Below are 24,746 nucleotides of genomic sequence, written 5' to 3'. Positions count from 1 at the left end.
GGACTCTTTATCCAAAAGGGGGAACAGAGCCAGAAGTCAAATCAGAGCCCACGGACTAGTTCCACTTTGTGTTGGATGACCTTGGACAGAGCTAGAGCCATGAGGCTGTAGGAGGCTTATCCCCTAGAACTGTTCAAGGAGAAGGAGGGGACTTATCAGACATTCTCTTTCTTTGGCTCCCTTGTCAAAGATCAATAGGCAATAAATGTATAGGTTATTTCTGGATGCTCAATTCTATTCCATGGTTCTGTATGCCTCCCATATTATTTTGAGCATACTAGTTCTGCATAGGTGGAAACTGTTCCAGAGACACGACCAGAGAACCTTGTGGGTGCTGAAAGGGACTTCAGAGCCCCAGTCCATCCTCCTCTGACATGTGGAATCCCACCACAGCTCCCTAGACAAAAGTTCCCCCAGCCTCGGGCCAAATACCTCCTCTGATGATGCTGCATAACCCCATTTTTGTACAGCACATATGTTTCTAGGAAGTTCCTCCTCCTCGGGAGACCACTCCTGTCTCGATATAACTTCTACCTCTCTCTGTCCTATGGGCTCATGAAGAGTGAATGAGTGTCTTTCTCTTGAAGATAGTAAGACATAATGAAAAGAATGCCAACTTGGTCCTGAGTTCAAATCCTACCTTGTTACTGACCAGTTATGAAATCCTAGGCAAGGAATTTTCCTAAGTGACAGTTTCCTCTCATGGAAAATAAAAAGTGGGAGCAATGCTCCATGCCTCACAACGGTTGTTGGACAGATTCAATGAGACAATGACTTTAAAGTCCATGTTTCCTAGATCATCCCGAATCTCTTTTTCTTCAGCCTGAGAAGCCACATTTTCCTCAATGGTTCTGCACTTCAAGTTATTTACAGACCCTCCAGACTTTGTTTTCCATCTTCTAGATGTGCTTCAGTTTGTTGACACTGCTTTGAATGTGTGGTGCTCAGGTCTGAACAGAGGATCACAGCTGTGTGCTGAGTGTCCCAGAGGGACTAGATGCTCACTTCCTTTATAAGGAACAACATAGCTCTATTAATAGCTTTCCATAGGCATAGCCTGCTCTTGCTATGCTGACTCATGGCACAATTTGATCATTAAGGAAGCTCACGGTCTCCACCAGTTCTCCTTCGTCAAGTATTTGAGCAGGTAATTTTTGAGCCTGAGGGGATTAGCACATATTTAGTCACAAAAAGTAAGGCTCATTTTCCTTACCAAAGCCCTGGGCAATCTGGTCCCTGCTCACGTCTCATTTCCTGCCACTCTCCTCCTCCTCACCTCTTCCACCTCAGTCCCTCTGGTCCAATTCTTGAAACTCACCAAGGCCATTCCCAGCTCAGGAACCTGGTCCAAGGTATTGCCATGGACAGAAAAGCTCTTTCCACTCCATAATTTCTCATGACTGCCTCCTTCTTATGATGCAGGGCCTTCCCAAACTCCAAACCACAAACCTCGAAAGAGCCCCTTTCCACCTACCTACACTTCATTTCATCCTACTTTATAGCACTTGTCACAGTTGGTAATTATCTTATTGGTCTACTTGTTTATAGTTGGTCTCCTGAACTAGAGTGTAAGCTCAACAGAGCAACCATAGATACCTTGTCTCCCTTGTTGGTCTCTGAATCCCCAGCATCCAGCACAGTGCCTGGCATATGTAGACACCCAATAAATACCTTCTGAGTGAAAGAATGCATGCATTCATGAATGAGTTTATTCCTGTTGTGTATAATCTAATTGAATTTAATCACTTTGATGTAAGCTCTAAATTAGATTTTTTGAATCATGCTTGCTCACCTTGCTCTCTTGGCACTATGTCATCTGCACATTTTCTCAGTGTGCTAAATCTCCCCCCAACTGATAAAATTATTGATGAGGGTGGGTCCCAGGATGAGCACACAATAAGCCACGAAATACCCCCCACCCCAATTTTGGAATATGCTCCAGGGCATAGGGAGGACTGCTGTAGGATGGGGAGGATGACCCAATGCAAATTCAGCCCCATTAAAGGAAGAAGACGCCACTGTACCTGTCTGACATTACATTTCATTTGAGGGGCTTCTGTGAATTCAAAAACTGACCAAGTACATTGACAGCAGCAACAACCATAATAATAATCAAAATTATTTTCCAGTCTGTAAAGTAGGAAAATAAAGTAGTCCTGTTATATTCAACACTAAAGTATTGGTGGATTCACTTGGCTCGATCTATTACTCATGCCTGCCTCCTAGGATTGTTGTAAAGATTAAATGAAAGTATGCACAGGAAGTCCTAACATCGTCTCTGGCACCCATTGCACCCTCAGCAACGTTTATGACTATTGTTGCTTTTATTTTTGCTGTTATTATTATCACTGAATGCCTGCTATGGCATCTGCTGTGTGCTTTACAGAGATCCTCTCAAGTGTTTGTGAAGACGGAACATCTCCTTCCTGTCCCTACTGTTCCCTTCCATGTATGGGGACAGAAATTAGTGTGACATCTGTCGACTCTCACCTTCCAGCTCCACTTGTTGCCTCTGTGGAAGTTGCGATTTTTTCCTTTGGTGAATTGGGAAGGAGGAACTGCTCAGGAGTAGCTCAGTCCTGTTGCTTCCTCTTCTTACTGAAAGGAGATGCCCATCTAGTGCGTCTGTGTTCTCTGCTTCCCTGAGCTGTAGTCCTCCCCAGGCTGAGCAGCCCGACCGGACTTTGTACTGCTTCTGAACTAAACCAGGGAAGCTGCTGCTGCCATGATCACACACACACTGGCAGGGACATTGGCAGGGAGGTGGCATTCCGAGCTATGGACTCATGGCATAGGACACAGTCCCAGATGAGTATGAGAAAGACAGAGACAGAGACAGAGATGGCTCCAGGAAGAAGAGTAGAAAGGCTTGTTTCTTCTTCCTTCGAGGAAATGTTGTTGCCAAAGTGTTTGCTTCTAGGGGTTTTACAGATTAGGTCCGGGGGAAAAATAGCATTCAAAGTGTACTATTTTTTTCAAAAAAATGTAACGGCTTTTTTGAGATACTATGCACATACCACACAATTCACCCATTTAAGTATAAAATTCAATAGTTTTTAGTATAGCCGCAGAGTTGTGCAACCATCACCATAATCAATTTTAGAATTTTTTCATCATCCCCAAAAGAAACCCTCAACCTATTAGCAGTCACTTCCATTTCCCCCCAAACCCCCAGCCTTAAGCAACCACTAATCTACTTTCTTTTAGTCTCCATAGATTTGCTTAATCTGGACATTTCACTTTAATGAACTGATATAATATCGTCTATTGTGAATGGCTTTCTCAAAGTAGATTGTTTTAATATATATTCCACCCTGGCTGAGATGCTACCTGATTTGTGGTCTGCTTTTCATTTACTTTTTATTTATTTGTTCAGTAAATATTTATTGAAAACAGGTTATGTGCCAGCGTTTTGCAACGCTCTCGGGAAACGATGATGAGAAGAAAGAAAAAAAGGAAAAAAAGAAAATACCCAATGCTCCTTGGAACTTACACTCTTCCCCCCACATCATATGCTCTTTTGTCTTCCTTACTCCTTTCCTCCCTCTCACCCACCTCTGTGCCCAAATTATTTGGTACCATTTTACTGCTTCCCCACCTCCAGTTCCTGAAGCCTCTCCACCTAGCAGCTACAAGCTTCACTGCACACAAACTTTGCCCAAGAATGCATGTGTATTACTGTCAGATGCTGCAATGTGTGCTAATGGCATAATTACTGATGTGTTTTAGTCACACACAAACTCCCTGACTTCACTGACAAAGAAATAGTAAACAGTTCTTTAGTGCAATTGTATGTGTTCTATTTCCTGATTTTATATTTTAAAAAGAGATATAATTTTTTAATGTGGATGATATTTATTTTTATCATATTGGCTTAAATGCAGATATGTTTGCTCTCCCTTAGTGCATGATCTCTCCAACCAAGGTGGCTTTCCCAGGGTTTCAGTGAGGGAGAGGAAACTCTGGACACCCAAGCCTGGGATAGTGTGCCCAGTGGTCACGATTCAACCCATGTTGCCACACGTGTTGAATAATTATGTGGGGAAAATATTTCCAGAATTCCTGATGCAGGGTAACATTTATAGGTGAGCTCTTTTCCTTTAAATTTCTGATTAGAGAAATTTCATTTATTTGGAACCATGGAATGGGAGCAGGGAGTTTTATAGCTCAGGGAAGACATTTTTATCATTCCTTCAGTATCTCGCTTCTGACTTGCGGAACTCAACTTCCTCAAAATAGCAAGGACTATGCCATGTGTTTAAACTTTTCACATCACTACCAGCTTATCTCATTGAATCCTTAACATCTTCCACTGAAGCAGATATTAATATAATCTTTATTTTGCAGATGTGGGGACTGTGGGTCAGAGACTGACTTGCCCCAGGTTACCCAGTTTGAAAGTGGCAGAAAGGACTTTTCACAAATGCAGGCTTTCTGTTGCCACCATGAGCTCTTTCCAGGGCTTCCTCCTCAATCTCCCCCCATCCACCCACTTCCTTTGGCAGTTCCTCGTGTATTTGCCCCAGGCAGAAACTCCTGAATAAGGAGTTTCTCTCAGATGCAGCTTCTACCCTGCCTGTTAGGAACAAATGCTTGGCTTTCTCAGATACTGTGAGAATTCCCACCCACCCCTTCTACTGATGGAGTCGAAGAGCCATTTTGCTAGCTTAACCAGATGCTATCATTGTAACACACAATCGCTAATTCACCCCCGGAGTCTCCTAACAGCCAGTTTAGTGGAACGCAGGGGCTGCCTTCCTTTTATCTTTTTAATTTTTTAATTTTATTTATTTATTTTTCTGTGGTACACGGGCCTCTCACTGTTGTGGCCTCTCCCATTGCGGAGCACAGGCTCTGGACGTGCAGGCTCAGAGGCCATGGCTCACGGGCCCAGCCGCCCTGCGGCATGTGGGATCTTCCTGGACTGGGGCACGAACCTGTGTCCCCTGCATCGGCAGGCGGACTCTCAACCACTGCACCACCAGGGAAGCCCTATCTTTTTAATTTTTATAGAGCAAAATGCATAAGCAAAAAGAGAGAACCAAACTTACATCTGCTTTAAATACGCCTCTCTTCTTTGGCTTGTTCTTGTCCCTGGCAAGCCCAGGCCAAAGCAGAGTCTCAATGTCTTCCTAGAGATAGCCAAAGAAAAGAAACACTTGATGAAGCATCAAAGAGGCAGTGTTGGAACTCGGTGCCATGAAGCTAAGACCACAGCATGTTTGTCCTCCGGACTCTACCATCATGCTCCCCAGACACATGATGACACTTGAACTTAACTCTGTGGCTCTCAAATCCCACTAGGTTACACTCCCTGGTCATCTGAGGACACTGTTCATGATTCTAGTCCCTCTGTTTCCTTTATCCTCCCTAAATGCCAGCCCCTCACTTCTATTTCCTCTAACTTTCCCACTTCTCTCCTCTATGGTAGGCTGTTTGCAAAAATGGCCACAATTCCTCACTTCTCCCTGCACTTTCCAGCTTTTCCCATTGAAAGGTAGGATCCATTTCTCTCTCTCCTTGAATCTGAGCTGTCCTGTGACTTTCTTTGATGAATAAAATATGGCAAAAGTGACCTTGTGCCCCCAGAGTGATGTATCCAAAAGTAATAACAGTGGTTGCCTCTGGTGGAATGAGGTGGGGTATATTAGGTTGATGATGATTGGGTGAGTCTGAGACTTCTCACTGTTTACAGTTTTGTCTTTTGGATTTTTGAATTAAGTAAATGTATGAAAAAATAAATATTTAAAAGTCAGTGAGTCAAAAAAAAAAAAGTGACCTTGTGCTAATTCTGAGCCTCAGACTGAAGGCACGTCTCACATTTCTGTTCATTCTCTTGGAACCACGCTGAACTGCTGTGTTAACAACCCCAGTCTATCCAGCTGGAAGATGAGGGATACACAGCCCCATCACCTCTGCCACCCTAATTGAGCCAGTCAACACCCCAAAGCAAAAACACTCATTGACTGGCAGCTGGCTATAGATTCAGGAATGTACCCAGTCAAGCCCAGAAAAATCATCCAAGTAAGCCAAGACCAATTGTCAACCTACAGAATTGTGAGCTAACTAAAGGGTGTTATCTTAAGCTACTATATATATATATATATATATATATGTGTGTGTGTGTGTGTGTGTGTGTGTGTGTGTGTGTATATATGTATATATATATATTTTTTTATTTTTTTATTTTTTTATTTTTTTGCGGTACGCGGGCCTCTCACTGTTGTGGCCTCTCCCGTTGCGGAGCACAGGCTCCGGATGCGCAGGCTCAGCGGCCATGGCTCACGGGCTGCTCCGTGGCATGTGGGATCTTCCCAGACCAGAGCACGAACCCGTCCCCTGCATTGGCAGGCGGACTCTCAACCACTGCGCCACCAGGGAAGCCCCATACTATATATATATATATATATATATATATATATATATATTTTTTTTTTTTTTTTGCTGCACGCGGGGCTCTCACTGTTGTGGCCTCTCCCGTTGCGGAGCACAGGCTCTGGACGTGCAGGCTCAGCAGCCATGGCTCACGGGCCCAGCCGCTCCGCGGCATGTGGGATCCTCCCGGACCGGGGCACGAACCCACGTCCCCCGCATCGGCAGGCAGACTCTCAACCACTGCGCCACCAGGGAAGCCCCATACTATATATTTTTTAATGCAGCTAAGTTGATACACCTCCCTTTCATACTTTTCCAAATTGTCCTCTAGAACAATGTTTCATTAATGCAAATTGGCATGGCTTTCTAGCTCCAGTGATGCCCCAGCCACCTCGACTGTGGCAGCCAGAGGAACCTCTCCTCCTCTTATTCTTTCCCTAGCCACAGGGTCCAAAGGGAGAGCTGCCATCCTCTTATTGACTCCACCTTCTTCCCAGGCTACAGATGAGCATATGGCCCAATTTGGACAAAATCTGAGTGCTTTACTCTTAACAACAGTGGTTAGTCCATTGGGAGGAGAGCACACGAGCCAACCCAGGGGCATCAGAGTCCTTCCTGGAACTTCCCAACTGGAGAACTGAAGCAGAGTAAGAAAAGTTTTTTTCTAAAGTAGAAAAGGGACTGTAAAGATGTCAGCCTGAAGTTACCATTACTCAAATCCCTTGTCAAATGAAGAAGCTGATCTAGGAGCATGAAGCTGGAAGACAGAAGTTGAATCATGAGAGGGTGACTCTGCAGGTGAGCTTAGACTCCCTGGTGTGGGCCTTCCCTGACCTTGCTGTGGACTCAGTGTGTAAATCAGTAATATCCTCTATTTTCCCAAGCTAGTTTGAATTGGGCCTCTGTGACTTGCAACCAAAGAGTCCTGAGTGAAACCTCACTCCAATATTTCTGGAGCTATAAGACCTGAAAAAAATGTCTTGCTTGTTGAGTTGCTTCTGGGCTCAGCTCAGCCTAGATTAGTTTGAATGAAGCTGGCAGCTGGAAGCACTTATCATAATATTCATTTCTTTCCATATGCCTTTTGTTTTTATTCATTCGAAACATATTGCTGTGATGGGCAAGAGCCACACTATACATTAGAGATGTACAGACAAACCACATCAGCTCTACCCTTGGTAAAGTCATGATTGAGTGGGGCAAGAAGTGAGTAGCTAGCCAGTTCTCCCTGGCATAGTAAATGCTGAGAGAGAGTGATACACAAAGTGCTGCAATAACATAAGAAAGGTCATGTGGTCCAGCCACAAGGGAGGGAGAGAAAGGCCACTTAAGGAAGGCCCTGGTAGAATTATGTGTGCTGGGTATGACAGCTAATAATAACTAACTGGGTAAAGGCAGGAGGTACAGGGTGAGACTCTCTCCTGAAGCGGAGATATTATATGGAAATGTGTGGAGAGAATTTGGAGAACTGAAGTGGGCTGTGGTGACAGATCAGAGGGTGAGAAGCTAGAAAGATTTGCAGGGACCAGGGCATAAATAGACATTTGGATCATGCTAACAAGTCCAATCATGCTAACAAGATTGTACTTTTTTTTTTCTTTTCTGAGAGCAGTGGGAAGTCTAGAATGTTTTTAATCAAGGAATCTTTTGATGTATTTTTTTAACATCTTTATTGGAGCATAATTGCTTTACAATGGTGTGTTAGTTTCTGCTGTATAACAAAGTGAATCAGCTATGCTAACACATATATATGGAATCAAGGAGTCTTTTGATCAGATTCTAGCTTTTGGAAGATAGGTTTAGCATCTGCAAAAAGAACAGGTTACAGCAGGGAGAGCCTGGGGCAGGGAGATGGGTTAGTAATCCAGGAGAGGGATAGTGAAGATCTGAGCAATTCAAGGCAGCAAACTTAGGCTTTGGGGATGGAAAAGAAGGGCAGATTAGGGAGATATTAAGAAGGCAGAAGTACACTGATGGGATGTGGGAGGTGAGGGGAGGAAAATCTCTTCCTCAAGTTGCTTCTAGTAGTGGTAAATCAGCTCTGAACCAGAAGCAGCAGTGAGCAGTGCTGAAGCCTTTGGGTCCAAATTCAACCAACTCCTTGATATAAGAAGTCTTCAAACCAGAATACAGAGTATCAACCCCTCATGTCCTGGCTGATTTAGCAACAATGAACTCCAATGTTTGTCTCCCCAGTCCCCTCAGATGGCCAAAGTCTTTGCCTGCTGCAGGCTGTAGCCCACCCCGCATGGCAAACAAGTCAACCCACTCCTTCTCTCATGTCCTAGCTGCCTTGCTCTCTCTCCAAAGCCCTCAGACAGCTGTTTTTGTAGATGTTATTGAAGTTGTCACTCTTGATTCAGCTCTCATAGTTGTTCTTGGCAAGAGGGCTGCCTTGATACAAGCTACTCCAACTTGAATAAAACTGGGAGTTCCAACCCCAATTGCATTCAATCCAACAGCATATTAAATGTCCACTTGTGTGCCATCAACATTTCTGTAGGGGATATAAGTGAAAATATTATGTGAGCACCTAAGTTTGCCAGACAGCTTACTAGGTGCTTTATAATAAAATATAAATGGTATTCTCTAGCAGTTGAGTACATGGTTTTTAAAGGAAACTTCCTGGGTTTAAATTCAGAATCTATTGCTTAAACTTGGGCAATGTGTTTAACTGCCCTATGCCTCAGTGTCCTCATTTATAAAGTGAAGGTGAAAGATACCTACCTTCTGAGACTATCATGAGAGATACATGGCATAATGCTGTAAATACAATGATGCAGTGCTCCACTCGAGTAAATATCTAATAAATGACAGTACTTGTTAATATTTTCTCATTTACATGGCACCATAACCATGAGAAAGAGTCCCTGACCCTATTTTGCAAATGGTGAAGTCATCGCTAGGAGGAGAAAATGTGAGTATATGTGAGCATATGTGTGAGCATGTGTGAATAGGTATGTGCAAGTGTGTGGGGGGAGTGAGTAATATGACCAGAAAAAGAACCACTTTAGTGCTAGACTAAACAAATCAAAATAAGAGAATAGATGCAAGAGAGTGATACCAATTAGGTTGTCATTGTAATGGACAAGGAGAAAGGGAATGAGGGCCTGAAATAAGTTAATGGTACCAGAGGTAGGAAAGAGCAAATGAACAGAGAGATGCTATGGAGGGAGAAGCACGTGGATTTAATGACAACTTGACTGTGGAATTTAAGATAAGACTCAAAGGTGACCCTAAGAGCTCACATCTAGGCAACGGAAAGGAGAAAAGTGTGACAAGTACCAAGTTTCTCTTTGTGGAGGAAGAATTAATAAAGAGATGAGTGAATGGGAGACACGACAGATCAGTTTTGATGAAAAACCATTTTTATCAAAGCTCCAACAAAGGGGAAACAAGTGAAGAGAACAGGCTCAGGTGATGTGGCGTAATAGGAAGTTTCCTAACATCTCTAGGGGTAAGAAGATATATGTTCTGTGAGAGACACCTACTGACCAGGGAAAAAGCAAGGCATCAAAAAGAAATTCATTCAATTTTACAATTTTCTCTTGTTCAATGCTAGGCACTGCTTAGTACCTGTGAAAACACCAGAGTAATGCCAAAGGCAAATCACATTTCGAGGAAGAGATAGGATGGAGAAAGCTTCTGCCTAAATCCATCCATTCATCTAGCCAACCAGTCAGCCAGCCAACCAGCCACCTATCCATGTATCCACTCATTTATCCCTCACTCCATTCCCATTACATGCCAAGTATTAAAATATGGGGATTAAAACAAAATCTCTGACGTCCAGCAATTCTCATCCTAAGGGGAAGATAATTATTATAACTTAAAATCAAAATATAATTTGTAATTCTGCAATATCAATAAACATCGCAGCTGCACATACAGATACTCTCTGGTAGAGGTCAAAGGAATCTACTTGGGATTGTAGCCTTGGCTCTCACTCTAGGTGGCCTTTACGAGATGGCCTTGAGCAAATCACTCCCTCCATACATTGAAAGGTCATCGGAAAATCTCGCTGAGCCTTGGCTTCCACATCTGTAAATGGAGGGTTTGGAGTAGATGTCCTTAGAGGTCTCCTCCAGCCATTTGACTGCAAGAATTATTCTATGGGAGGCCCTTTAGTCCCACAACATCTCTTCCTGCGAGAGCATTCACTGAACTCTTGGTCCCAGGATCACAAGGGGAAGAATTTCCAGGGAACAGGACTGTGAATAAACCTCAGAAAGTGGCTGACATATAAGCACAAATATACCCTTCAGTAGACCCCGGGTAAAAGCTCTCTGGCAGCTCAAATGACTTGAGCTTTGTGATTTATTGGACTGTAAAGGTTCTGCAGTCTGATAAATCTCCTAGCTCTTTTCTTAAATGACACTGAATGGGGAAAGAAGAAATGGAGAAGAGAGAGATTTCACCAGAGAAGAGGAGGGGTTAACTATTGCCCTGTCTTCCTCCCCTAGATCTCAATTCACATTCATTCTCTTTTCTTATCTCCCACTAGATGGTAAGTTCCATGAAGAAAAGAACCACGTGTGTTTTGTCTCCTTCAAACCTGCAGAGCCAAACCTAGTGTCTGGCGTAAAACTAACTTTCAGATTTAAATACTTATTGATGCAGGTGATTTTGAAAATATGTAATGTAGGGATAAACAACTCAAAATACAATGTTAAATGACAACATGCAATGCATGAAAATTTTCATCTAAATATAAATATATACATATATATTTGCATATACATATATGTATGAGAGAGAGAGAGAGAATGAGAGAGAGAGGAAAATGCATACACCAAAATTTTGGCAAAGGTTATTGGTGGATAGCAGAATTAAGGGTCATTTTAATGTTCTTCTTTATACTTTATTTTCTATATTTTATAAAATGCATTTGTTTGACGTGTTACTTAACTCATTTTCTACTACAAACATTGGTACTAATAAATTTAGTAAATCTTAGGAAAACTTTAGAAATATCAGCACATGGCTTTTGTGGTTTATAATATAGAAGGTTATAAATAAACTGTATTTGGTTATCATTCTAAAGTGTGAGCCTGGTGAGTCTCAACAGACCCTTTTGTGATTGTCAGAAAAATTAGAATTATCTTTCCACGATAGACCATATTTGACCAGAATTGGATTCATTGTAATCTTTTGTTCATGATGCAGCTACATCATTGGTCCCAGCTGACCCAGTGTCTTTACTTTTTTAGTAGTATAGCAATCCATCAACCTCCATTTGAACACCAGCTTTTTCATCTACACGTGTGCTGCTCCTATCCTGTCCTCCTGACCACCTGCACTCCCTCCCCAACACACACGCACAGCATTTCAAATCCAAGCTCTCTGGGTACATTTACATTTCAGTGCCTGGTGGGTAAATCTGAACTAGAGCCAAGATGACACTGGGTGAATAGGACCAGGGACAGAGAGCTCTTGTAGATGCTTTCTTGATGAAGACTATTGTCCCTTCATGGACTGTTACCTGAAAGCAGTGTCTGACTCATGACAGGTCCTTAATAATCATCTGTGAGTGAATGAATGATTGAAAGAGGCAAGAAATTCGATTTGGAAATGGGACCATTCTACCTGCCCCTAACCTTCGTTAGTGGGAAGCCTTGGGTCCTGGGATGTCTTGGCAGGATTGCTAATTGGTTAGAACTGTAGTTCCTGAGCTTGGCTAAATATCAGAGTCTCCTGGATAACTAAAATCAAAAAGAATGCCAATTCTTGGTTCCCACTGCAGATCCCTTGAATCTGACCCCCACTTCAGTTGATTCTTATGCATTGCAAGATTAAGCAGGCATTGGGCTAGAAGAGGTGGAGGAGGTCAGAGTGCCGAGATAGAGCCCATTGTGTGTCACAATAAGTTTTCACAAAGAAATCTTGATCCTCTGGTCACACAAGCCCTCAGCAATGTGAGCCTCTGTTCCCATGGGAACTGGGACAGAAAGGTGTCTCTGCCTTTAGATGCAGAGAAAACTGTTCATGGGCACACATGAGACAACATGGAGGGAAACTGAGTCTTTTCAGCCTGAGAGAAGGTAACAGCCTACACAGCAAAGATAATTACTATTGTTATAGCCCAATTTGCCTAAAAGTCTGGTGCAGTCTGAGAATCATGGGGACATATGAACTGGGAATGGTAAGCTTTAACTCAAAGCAAGGTTTCTCCATATTGGCACTATTGGCATTTTAGGCCAGAGAAGTTTTTGTTTTAGGGGCTATCATATACAAAGTAGGATGTTTGAAGCATCCCTGGCTTCTACCCACTAGATTCCAGTAGCATCCACCCCCTGTGCCTAGTTGTGACAACACAAAATCTCTCCAGACACTGACTTCCAGATGTCCTCTGGGGGCAAAACTGCCCCCCTTGAGAACTACCAACTCAGAGGGTTAATATGAGAGTTTAGGATGTGGAGTGTTAAATGCCCAGCCCAGTGTCTGGCACATGGAGTGGACTCAGCAAGTATTGGGTTCCTTCTCCCTCCTGTCACTTGTACCAGGACTCCTGCCCTGGTTCGTTGGGTGAGAAGATTCATGTCTTCCCCACTGGGGCTCATGGATCAGAAGTAACCAGGGTTGCTGTAGTTCTAACAACACTTTGATGTGTGACCTTGAACAATCTCTCTGAGCTTCCCTAACAACAAAATGAGAGACTTGGACTTGGTGAATTTTAAATGCCCCTTCAGGGTTCTTTCATGGTTCTTAGAATATAATATGCAGGCCAGAGTTGGGAGAAATAAGGCTGTCAAGAGTACATTATGAGGAAAAATGGAAAGCCCTGGCTTTGTGAGATGAAGCAAAATGATGATGGAGGGGGTATGTTAATCGTTAATAGTTGAAGGCTGGATGTAGAAAGAGTACACTCTTAGGCCTCAGCACAGTGATTAGTTAAGAATGGAATAAAGCCAGGAGCTTACATTCAAGGGGAAATGGAGATGTCTGGCTAAGTAAGGGCTGAGGGAAATCCTGGAGAAGTGAGACAGATACCAACTCCCTGGGTGTGGTCGGCAGAATTCTATGATGAGCCCAAGATTCCCAGCCCATGATTACACACACCTTCTCCCAGTTTTTCAAACACTAATCTAAGTTCTACTGGGAAGATATTTTGCAGATGTAATTAAGGTCCTAAATCAGTTGACCTTAAGATAGATTATCCTGGTGAGTCTGACCTAATCACATGAGCCCTTTAGATCTGGGTCTAGAAGTCAGAGATGGAGGTCAGAGATACAAAATGTGAGAGGGATTTGATGGTGGAACCTAGATGGCATAGGATATGGAGGGCTTCGAGGAGCAGAGAGCAGCTCCTGGCTGACAGCCAACAAAGAAATGGAGGCTTAAGTCCTATAACTGCAAGGAACAAAATTGTAATCATGAATGAGCTGGGAAGAAGATTCCTCCACAGAGCCTTCAGATGAGATCTTGGCTGATACATTGATTTCAGCCTTTGAGACCCTACGCAGAGAACCACGTTTGGGGCCCTTATCTATAAATTTTGAGACGATAAATGGGTGTTGTTTCAAGTCACTAAGCAATAGAAAACCGATAAGTCAGAATGATCTCTGGGCCATTCCCTCCTCTAAAGCACTCCCACCCCTCCAGCTTGGTGGGCAGACATGTGACTATTTTACTCATTGTAGAGTCAGCCACATCCCCATGCTGTTGACTTCAGTAGACCTCTGTTTGGAGCAATCTTTGTTTCCAACAATGAACGGCCAGTGGTGGAACTAAGAAACTGAGGGGAGGGAAAGGAAGAGGTAAATTCCCTATGGCTTTGACTTCAAGGGAAATGGCAAACAAGTTCCTGACTTGGATCTCAACCAAATAAAGTTGTTTGTTTTTTTCTTCCTATCACTGTTTACAGATATCATTTAGTCTGAGATCCGAGTAAGCTCTGTCTTTTCTTAACAGAACTACAGACTGAATGATCCTTGGGGCTGGTAGGAGGAATAATAGGAGTTGTATTTCTTAAAGTAAATTGGTAAACAAGACCAGATGCACTCCCTTGTGAGCAAAATGGGGCTAAATGCAAGATCTGCTGTGTGTGTGTGCGCGTGTGTGTGTGTTTTAACATCTTTATTGGAGTATAATTGCTTTATAATGTTGTGTTAGTTTCTGCTGTACAACAAAGTGAATCAGCTATATGTATACATATATCCCCATATACCCTCCCTCTTGAGCCTCCCTCCCACCCTCCCTATCTCACCCCTCTAGGTCATCTCAAAACACCGAGCTGATGTCTGCTATGTGTGTTTGTGTGTGAATGAAGTGTGTGTGAATGCATCTTTGTGTAAATAGAATGTGCAATCTATAGGTACCAGAGTGTCGTGATGTGTGGTGCCTGCAGAGACATGTTGCATATTAGTGAAGTTGAACTTTGGTTGCGGGGAATTATGTGGGGGTATATCCATGTATAAGAGTGTGTGATGGGTGGGCAAGTAAGGTAGTTGTGATGGGGAGAATGTGTGTGTGAAACTGATATATTCGTATATAAACAGGTGTGTTGTACATCATGGTAGAGAAAGAGTCACGTGTATAGTTGTTTGTCTGTAGGAGTGCTGGAGTGGCAGAGGAAAATGTACTTGTGTTTAGGGTATACATGTGGGATTGAGAAAGGGGAAGGGGGCAGGGCACAACCTTTAAAAGAATGACATAGCCCTAGGACATGACATAAACTGATTAGAACCAAATAGGTCCAATATGGCAGACGAGTCAACTTCCAGTAGACCTTGAGCCTCAGTATACACTCATTGTAACATATCAGCAAGCTAAATGACATACGCACAGGTGCCATGGAAGTTCCGAGGCTGACCATAAAGGTCAAAAAGTGGGCAGTGGCCCAATTCCTGGAAATCCCCACCCCTTCTCCAAAATAGCTGGAATATTCCTCCCACTCATTCGCCTATGCAATTACCCACTCCTATAAAAACTGACAACCCCATACCCTGGGGCCTCTCGCCTTCTGAGATGGCCCACGCTCTGCCTATGGCGTGTGGTTCTCCCTGAATAAAACTTCTTTCACATTACTATGGCTCTCTCTTGAATTCTTTCCTGTGCGAAGCCAAGAACCCACACTTGGCAGCCATCCTAGGGACTCGCCTGAGACCTGGGACATGACCATCCTCTCCAACCCCACTCTCCTTCCTGCAACAGGACTATTTGCAGAAAAGGAGTCTGAGGTATAATGCGTTTGAGGAGTAGGGGTGTGAGTTCATGGATCCTGCTCAACGACTCTCTGCCTCTATCACATTAAGTTGTTTAAATTTCCTCTTTGCACTTACTATTGTCTAAATCTATCTTATTTATATACTTTATTTGTTTATCTGTCCACTGGAATGCAAGTTCTGTGAGAGCAGAGTCCATCTCTATCTTATCTACTGATACAACATCAATTTTTTTAGAACAGCACATGGCTTATGAACAACGAAAGGATATGAGAGGTGATATGATGGTGGGGTGTCTATGCATATGAGCGTGTGTAAGGGATTTGCTATGATAGGCAAATGGGGTTAGGTAGCTCACTGAGTTAGTGAAGAGGTGGAGTTAGGTTGGGTAGGGGGATTGGCTGTATGTATGACTGTGTACTGTGTGCACATGAATATGTAGTGAAAGTTTGAATGTGTACTTAAAGGATATGTGGTTGGTGTTGACGGAGAGGGGGGTGGGAGTGTAAATATTTATGTTTGAGCGAATGTCAGGTGCAATCTCACTGGGGTGTATCTTGTCAGATGTTGACTCCCCCCAGGTTCCAGGGACCTGAAGCTGTATCGTGTCTTCCTAATGAAGAGTCCTGTGTAGACAGCTGGGTCTCAGGAGCCGTAATTACCTAATAAGGCACAGATGGGGTTAAGAGAAGAGAGAATTATTTTTTTTTTCTTAAGAGGTCCCTCAAATGAGTAGCAGGTCTTCCTGCATACCTGTAAGATGTGGCTATAAAACATGAGGTTCTAAAGTCCAGGTGGCTTCTTTTGTTTGTAGCAGTCATTTACTGTGGTTATCGGTGTGTGTGTGTTTGTGTGTGTGTGTGTGTGTGTGTGTGTGTTCTTTCAAAGAGCCAGGGCTTTACCTCTCAGGTTCTGGAGACACTCTCTAAAATCTGAACAATTATATTCTGAAGGTTTAAGTGTCCCTGCAATTTCAGCTCCCTGTTTCTTCAACCAGAGAAGCTCAATTTTTTCTCTAGTTATTTCTAAAAAGCTATTCTTTTGCTTGTCTTTTCTAGTTTTGCTGATAAGACCTCTAAGTGCCTGCTAATTCTTTTGCCCAGCTCTGGGATTAGAGCAGTTTTCGGCACCTTCCTCCTTGTCTGAATGACCTCAAAGCTGTTCATCCCAATTTGTCTTGAGTTCCATCTACTTTCACTTTTTTAAAGAAATGCTCTTGGCACTTCTGAGCTTCTAGGTTTAGGATCCAACGTTTTCCCCCCTTCTCCTGTGTCTCTGATGTAGCTGGAGGGTGGTTGATTAACTGCAAAGAACTACTGAGTTTTAAGTATAGTATAATGCTAAAATAGCCTACCTGGGTAATATGAAAAAATATATTTTTCCCGGAAATCTTCAATTAGAGTGTTTGACCTAAAATTTACGAAGCGCTGGAAGCTGTAAAAGGCACCTCCTCCGTCCTCATTTTTTTTAACCTACTATGTGAAAGTCATTGTCTTAGATCCTGAAAGCAAAATGGGAGCTGGCAGAGAGAAATCCTAAGGAAAAAAATAAGTAAAAAAATATTCCTCATTTAGGGAAAGGATTCTTGGAAGAACAGCACCCAAAAGACAAACTTGACCATCACCACCATCAACGGCACCATGACCGTCATCCTCATCCTTACCAATAGCCTCAGAAAGTTTATAGAGTGTGAATCATTGGTATCTCCTCTTCTTCTGGTCTTAAATCCAGGCAAAAGATTATTGTCCCACCCACCCCAAGTTTTGGCACTCCAATACGGGTTTTGTAGAACACAAATTTTATGGGGTCACTCCTCTGCCCAGGATCATTCAATTCCTCAGCCCAAATTCATATCAAATCCAAACTTTTCAGATAGCCAGTCAGAGCTCACCATGCCCCAACCTCATTTGGTGTAAATCTGTCCAGTATGAATTAATCATCTCATGCATATCACATGGTGCCAGGCTATGTAAACTGAGGGTACAGAGATGGGAAAGAGTAAAAAGCTCCATCTGTGACCACAAGGAGCTCACAGTCCAGCAGAAGAGGCAAGGTGTAGCAGAGATGACAGTAGCCAACTTTACGTTGGGTGAAGGGTGGTTATGAAGGGGTTGGGAAAAGAGGTGATGCTGGAGCTGAGCCTTGAAGGATGGTGCAGGGGTGTTCCAAGGGAATAAATGGTTACAAAAAGGGCTGGTGTCCTCAGCCATGCTTTCTGGCTTAGACATCATGTGCATTCTAACCTCTAGGCTTTTGCCTGATACATTTCTGTTACTAGAAAGGTCTGCCTTCTCTTCCCTTCCTTATCCAAGTCCTGCCTACCGTGCAGGAACCATATTTAATCTCAGCATTACCACAAAGCCTTCCCTGACCACTAGAACCCGTCGTCTCTCCTCCCTAAACTCCTGTAGTCTAGTCTGTTTCAGACCACCATGCCCAATATGGTGATGGTCTTGTTTCCCTACTAAGGAAGAAAACTCTGAGGGCAGGAGGTCCAGTACTCCTTGGAACCATGTCCTGGAAGGCTAGGCAGAGTCTAGAGAGCCAGAAGAACACAGTGTTTATGAACACATTCTTAAAAGCCAGACTATGAGAGTTGAGACTATGAGGGCTCTTGCGCTTACCAAATGTGTTACTTTCAGAAAGTTATTTAAATGTCCCGTGCCTCAGTTTACTCATCTGTAAAATGGGAATGACTAATGAGATTAATGAGAATTGAATAATTTCATCCATGTAAAGCCTTGAGAACAGTGCCTGGGAAGTGGTAAGCATTAAATAAATGTTGCCTATCATCATCATCATCATCATCATCATCATCAGATTCAACCAGCCTCTCTGTTATTTCATAGATGAAGAGGCACAGAGAAATGTAGTGACCTTTCTAAGTTCACACAGCTAGTGAGTGACAGAGCTGGGAGGAGAATTTAAGTGTCATAACTCCCAGCCAGGGTTCTTTTGGCAGCATCGCACCAGCTCCATATGTGTTTGTCAAGTGAGTGACTGATCCCTGAACCCAACCAGAAGGCCCCAGAACTTGCTGGGTATGAAGAGAATAGCTAAACTGGTCCAAATCCCAGTGGTCTGAGTTCTCTACCCATACAAAGAACACCTAGCCCACACACTTCAGAGAAGACATTGCCTGTGGGCTGGAAGAAAGGAAGAGTTGGGGTCATTTAAAATTAATGCTTTGGGTTGGGCTTAAAAGCTCCACTTTCCCCTCTCTCTCCATCTTCTATTATGACCTGGAGACCTGGAGGCAACTTGTCTTTTGCTGGCTTAAGGGGCAGCTCCATTTAAAAGCCATTAGCTTTTTAATTGCAGAGAGATTGCACTCCTGCTGCCTGCCTGTGGGCTTTCACTTAGGACCAGGTATCTGGGAACTGATGTGTCAGGCAGGCAGCCAGCCAGCCATGCCCCAGTGCCCCACAGAGCAGAGCTGGCTTGCTGCTCTCCTTAACCCTGCCCAGGTCGTTTCTTACCTGAAGGTCCATCTCCTGGTTCAGTTACACAGATGTGTAGCCGGGGAGGTAGAAGCAATCCTGTGATCTGTTCCATCCTCTACACAAACTTGCTGTGTGATCTCGGGCAAGTTCATGTGACTCTCTGGACTGCAGTCTCTTCATGATAGTAAGAACCATTTACTGAATGTCATTAATGAATTCAATTCAGGCCCATTCTAATCCATCTAACAACCCAGTAGGGAAGGTTTTATTCATTTTATGTTCAAAGAAGCAGGCTCAGAGAAGTGAAGTGACTTGTCCAAGGTTGTATAGTTGATATGCAGTGGAACCTGGACTTAGAGTGTAATAAGGAAGAACAAATCTGACTCCATATTAGATCTGTTTCTTTTTCCTTTGTATTCTGTTACTTTGACTACAAGTTAAGAATGTTGACTATAGCCTGAAATATACAGGATAGTCCATTCTCAAGGGCATAACATTTTCCATTCATATAGAGATAAAAAGTTGCAGAACAGTGAATAACAATTTTCTTGTTGGAGGTTTATAGGAACATCGTGGCCTGACCTCTGTGGACAGCTGCAAGAAAAAAGGATTCTGACACCAAGAAGTTTGAAACAACCAACCACATCCCTTCCCCTTTCAGTATAAAATAAGCCTGAATTCTAACTTGGGTAAGATTATTCTTTGGGACGCTAATCCACCATCTTCTCAGCCTGCTGGCTTTCTGAATAAAATCACTATTCCTTGCCCCAGCAACTTGTCTCTTGGTTTATTAGCCTGTCATGTGGCGAGCAGTATAAGCTTGGACTTGGTAACAAGAGCAGTGTGGAAGAATGGGAAGAACTAGAAATACAGTGATATCAATCCAGATACTGCTAGTACATATGGGGTATCCTTGGGCTGGTCCCTTCTGCCAAGTGGGAAAGCCTTTCATATGAAAAAAACTTTACATTTAATAGTCTGTAATGCAGTGGTTCCCAAACATGCCTGCACATCTATCTCACCAGAAACTTAATCAAAACAGATTCCTAAACTTTAACTCAAGCTTAGAGAATCTCAGATCTCTGTGGATGGGACCTGGGAATCTGAAGTTGAACAAGTTCATGTCTGACACATGGAACAATGTGTAAACTACTGCAGTTTCACTAGTTATCATGTTCTATGAGATCCTGCCTGTGTTAGTCAAGCGTGCCAGGTTACAGAGTAACAAACAAATCCCAAATTTTGTGGCTTGACTTAACACAACCGAAGTATATTTCCTGCTCCCGTTATGTCTATTGTCAATGTGGGTACCTCTTTAGAGCAGCTGTCCGCCATGTGGTGGCTCCCATTCCAGGTCTTGACTTAAAGCACTTCCATGGCAATACATGCTCCTATGATGCTCCTTGGCATGGGAAGAGAGCCCGGGCAATGGGACACTTCCACTCCAAAGTGCACGTACCACTTCTGCTTACATTTCACTGTTCAAATTAAGCCCTACTGGCCAATCCTAATGCTCTATTTTAGGCAGATAAGGGCACTCATCCCTGTGTGCCCCAAAGTAGAAATGAACTGGGTATTGGTAAACAGTAGAAATGTCTATTACAATGGCCTCATGGGGCTGCTTGGGTAATGCCCTCGTCTTTACCTGATTGGACAAATGGGAAAAAAAGGAGGAAGATCAAAGATCCAGGAATGATTTTTCATAGTGATAATAGCTGCTTATTCATTTACTTGTTCATTCATTCATTCCAAGAATACTCTCTGAGCCCTACTATGTGTTTGGCACTGGACCACAGAATGAAGAAACAGTGATGAATCATACACAGACCACTGAACTTAAGGCATTTGGCCAAAGGCAAAAGGCAGACATAAATGGTTGATGAAAATAAACAGCCACCAATGAAGACAAGAGCAGAGAGGATTTTCCAGATGGGGGAACAGCATGTATGAAGCCATGGAGACAGGAAACAGATGAGGGTGCTCACATGTCTATGAAAATTTTGTATAGCCTGACCTTTGGGTAAGAGTAAAAAAAGACTGAAAGATAAGGCTTGGGTGGGGCAGTGAAGGTTAAAATCAGGAGAGAGTGAAAACAACGGGGGGAAACAGTGAGAGAATGTCCGATGTGCTACACATTTTCATCTATGTTATTTTTCTTCTGTCCTTTTGTTGTGGTGGAAAACATTTCACTTTTGGATAGACTTGGGTTAGAATAACAGCTGTCAGTTACTGAGTGACTTTGGACAGGGTACCCAAATTCCCCAGACCTCAATTGCCCCATTTGTAAAGTAGGTTATTTGTACAGACATGAGAGTGTCCCACTAAAACCTCCCTTCAAGAGAGAACCTGCTGTGAGGGGTGGAGTTGGCTGACAGCTCCCAGTTGAGACACCTTCAGGACCCACTGAAGCATTTTTATGTTGAGGTCACAGTCGCCTTGGGCTTTTCACAGCCAAGGATTGAGTACATGGGGGACTACACCAGGGTCAGTCCTTACCCTGACCCTGGAAGAAATCTCATGCAGATACCACAACTTTTTTGAGTTCCTTTCATTCTCAAGAGTAATTTCATTTTGGAAATTAAACTGTTTAATCCAATCTAGTGTTTTAGGCTGAACCATGAGAAATTGCCAGTATTTGATAATTTTTTATCTATGTAAAGGACACTTTCACATAGTTCAAACTAATAATGCAGTGTAAAGCCAAGCATAATTCAAATTTAAACCCATCCCCTCTCTCAGGTGGAAACTGGCCCCTAGTGGGTACAGAGTATGGTTGGCTTTTGTCTTTCTCTTGATCACCTTCTACTCCACTGGGAATGTGCTGCTTCTGTCACCTTTCGGGTCAACCCAAATGAAGAGGGGAATAATTTCATGTGGCTGACATTGTTGGAAGCTGATGTTGGATTCTAGGCTTGGTGAACAGTTAAAACTGACTTCTCCTTCTTGGATCACTTTTGTGTGTTTTCCTTGGGATTTTCCATCAGGGCAATTCCTTTAGTGAAGCTAACTTGTTCTCTGAGGGGCAATCTTGTGTTTCCCATCAGTCCTTGGTCTTCTGGTAGTTCATCCTCTGATTGGGTGCCTCTAGATATCCTCATGGACAGGATTCTTCAGAGACACTCTAGGCAGTCTCTCTCAGTTGTGACTGATATCTGGTCTAAGAAAATACACGCCTCTGTCCCACCATCAGTGAAAGGACGGCTTTCACCCAGTAAAACTCTACTCACAGTCAACTCAGCTGCTCATGCCATTCTAACGCTCTGCTAATCTCCAGGGACGTGGCCAAGTTCTCTCTGTAATCCCATTAATCTTCTATTATCTAATTTAATGTCAACACTTATAGCCCTTTCCCTCCATCTTGAGGGGGAACAGTAAAAGAGACCCTATGGCATTCCAACAGCCCTCTCCAAAGGGCTCCACTCTCTAAATATTTGCAGCTCAACATTTTTACAGGCTGGAGGTAAGGGACTTTGCTGGCAGAACCAGTTTTATCATGTCCTTTCTATGTCCCATATGGGGGATATGGCATCTCATTTTAGGATATGGGGGTACCTATCACCTATTGTACATTTGAAGCCTTTGGGATCTCTATTGAAACTCTGAGACAACAGAAAGAGCTACCTTTGACATTTGGTTTCACTTATATACAGTCCAGCCTTGCCAGTCATTCCATTTCAGAAGTGAGAGCGCACAGCACGGGAAATTCTGCAAAGTACCTGAGCCATTAGGCGACGTTTCAGGAAACAACTTGGCTGCCTGCTAGAAGAGTTTGATCAGCTTAGCCTTTCAAAAAGATGAATTACAAGAGCAGTGTGTGTGTGAGGGAGACTTTCAAAGTCAGATTTCTGCTAGAAAAGGTTGTTCAAACGTATATTGACTAGGACTTCCCTGGTAGTCCAGTGGTAAAGAATCCTCCTTACAATTCAGGGGACGAAGGTACAATCCCTGGTCAGGGAACTAAGATCCCACATGCCTTGGGGCAACAAAGCCCATGCACTGCAACAACTGAGCTGGCGTGCCTCAACTAGAGAGCCCATGTGCCGCAAACTACAGAGCCCGTGTGCTCTGGAACCTGCGTGCCACAACGACACAGCCCACGCTCCCTGGAGCCTGTGCACCGCAACGAAAGATCCCACATGCTTCAACAAAGATCCCATGTGCTGCAACTAAGACCCAAAGCAGCCAAAAATAAATTAAATCTTTTAAAAAATGTATATTGACTAACTGACCAACAATTCACAGGACCGGATTACTTAAACATGACAGCTGCTAACAGGGTTTGACGAACATCAAACCTCATTTCTATCTTTTTTGTTTAAATGACGTTGCACAAAGAATCCAAACCTCATGGGGAACAGGGAAAAGCACAGTAAAATTCTAGGATTCCTGACTTTTCCACCGTCAGATAGATGATGTAGTATAGTTGCTTAGGGCCCAGGTTTCAGGGTCAAACAGACCTAGGTTTGAATTCCTGCTCCCCTACTTACTAACTGTGTATCATTGGTCAAATTTCCCTTATCTGAAAACTCTAATTTATAGGGTTCACTTGACTATTAAACAAGGCAAGTTACTAGTGCTGTGCCTTGGACATTTTAAATACTTATCACCAAAATAGTTATTATTACCAACATAGTAGTCCTGGACCCAAGAGTCATACTACCCAGGTTTGAATCTCAACTATGCTACTAACCAGATTTGTGGCCTTGTCCATAAAATGTGGTATTAATAAAACCTATCTTTATCTCATAGGGTTGTAGAAAGTATTAACCTGAGTTAATAAATACAAAGCACATAGAATAATACCTAGATCATAGAAGACTCCCAGAAATTGTTAGCTGTTACTATTGTTACTAAGGTCCTCTTTGTAGTCTTTTCCTCCAGGAACTGCAAAAATTGGAAAATACGGTGTATTCAACCATGAAAGAAATGTTTAATTTCTTCCCTCTTCTACCACTTCATTAAAGTGGATCAAAGATATTCATGACTACAAATCAGGATTCCTGATTGAGGGGGACGGAAACCCCAGCAGTGTTATCAGACTAATTCTAATCAAAGCAAAGACTTAACCAATGAAGCATTATCCCTCCAATCGCCTTTTAAAATTTTTGAAACAACACTGAAATGTTCCAAAAGATTACAAACAGAGTACAAACACTTTTCTTCTAAACTTTTGAGAGTGAGTTGGCAACCTGAGGTCCAATTACCTCAGAATACTTTGGTGTGTATCTCCTACAAACAATGGCATTCTCCTACATTACCACGAGATATCACTCAAATCAGGAAGGTAGCCTAAATATCAATACATCACCACCACCTGCTCCACAGACCCATTCAAGTTTCTCCAATTGTCTCTTATACTTAAAAGACTGACGTAAATCATGCATTGCATCTAGTTTCATGTGATTTTGGTCTTCTGTCATTTCTCCATCTTTCTTTGACTCTCATGACCTTGACACTTTTGAGAGTACTGGTCATTTATTTTGTAGGATGTCTCTCAATTTGGCTTTACATTCTATTTCCTTATGATTAGATTCAGGTTCTGCATTCTTGGCAGAAATATTGCAGAAGTGATGCTACATTCTTCTCACTGCATCCCATCAGGGGTTGGATGATTCCATTTGTTTATCTGACCTCTTGATTAAGGTGGTGTCTGCCAGGCTTCCCCACTGTAAAGTCACTACTCTTCCTTTTGTAACTAATAAGTATTTTATGGGAAAGTATTTTGACATTATGTAAATATGCCGTTGTCTTCACAGTTTTAAGT

The sequence above is a fragment of the Mesoplodon bidens genome (genome assembly GCF_964165515.1).
Source record: "Mesoplodon bidens genome assembly, chromosome: 11".
NCBI lineage: Eukaryota > Metazoa > Chordata > Mammalia > Artiodactyla > Ziphiidae > Mesoplodon > Mesoplodon bidens.
The sequence above is the reverse complement of the archived record's forward strand: the minus strand, read 5'-3'. Positions refer to the sequence as shown.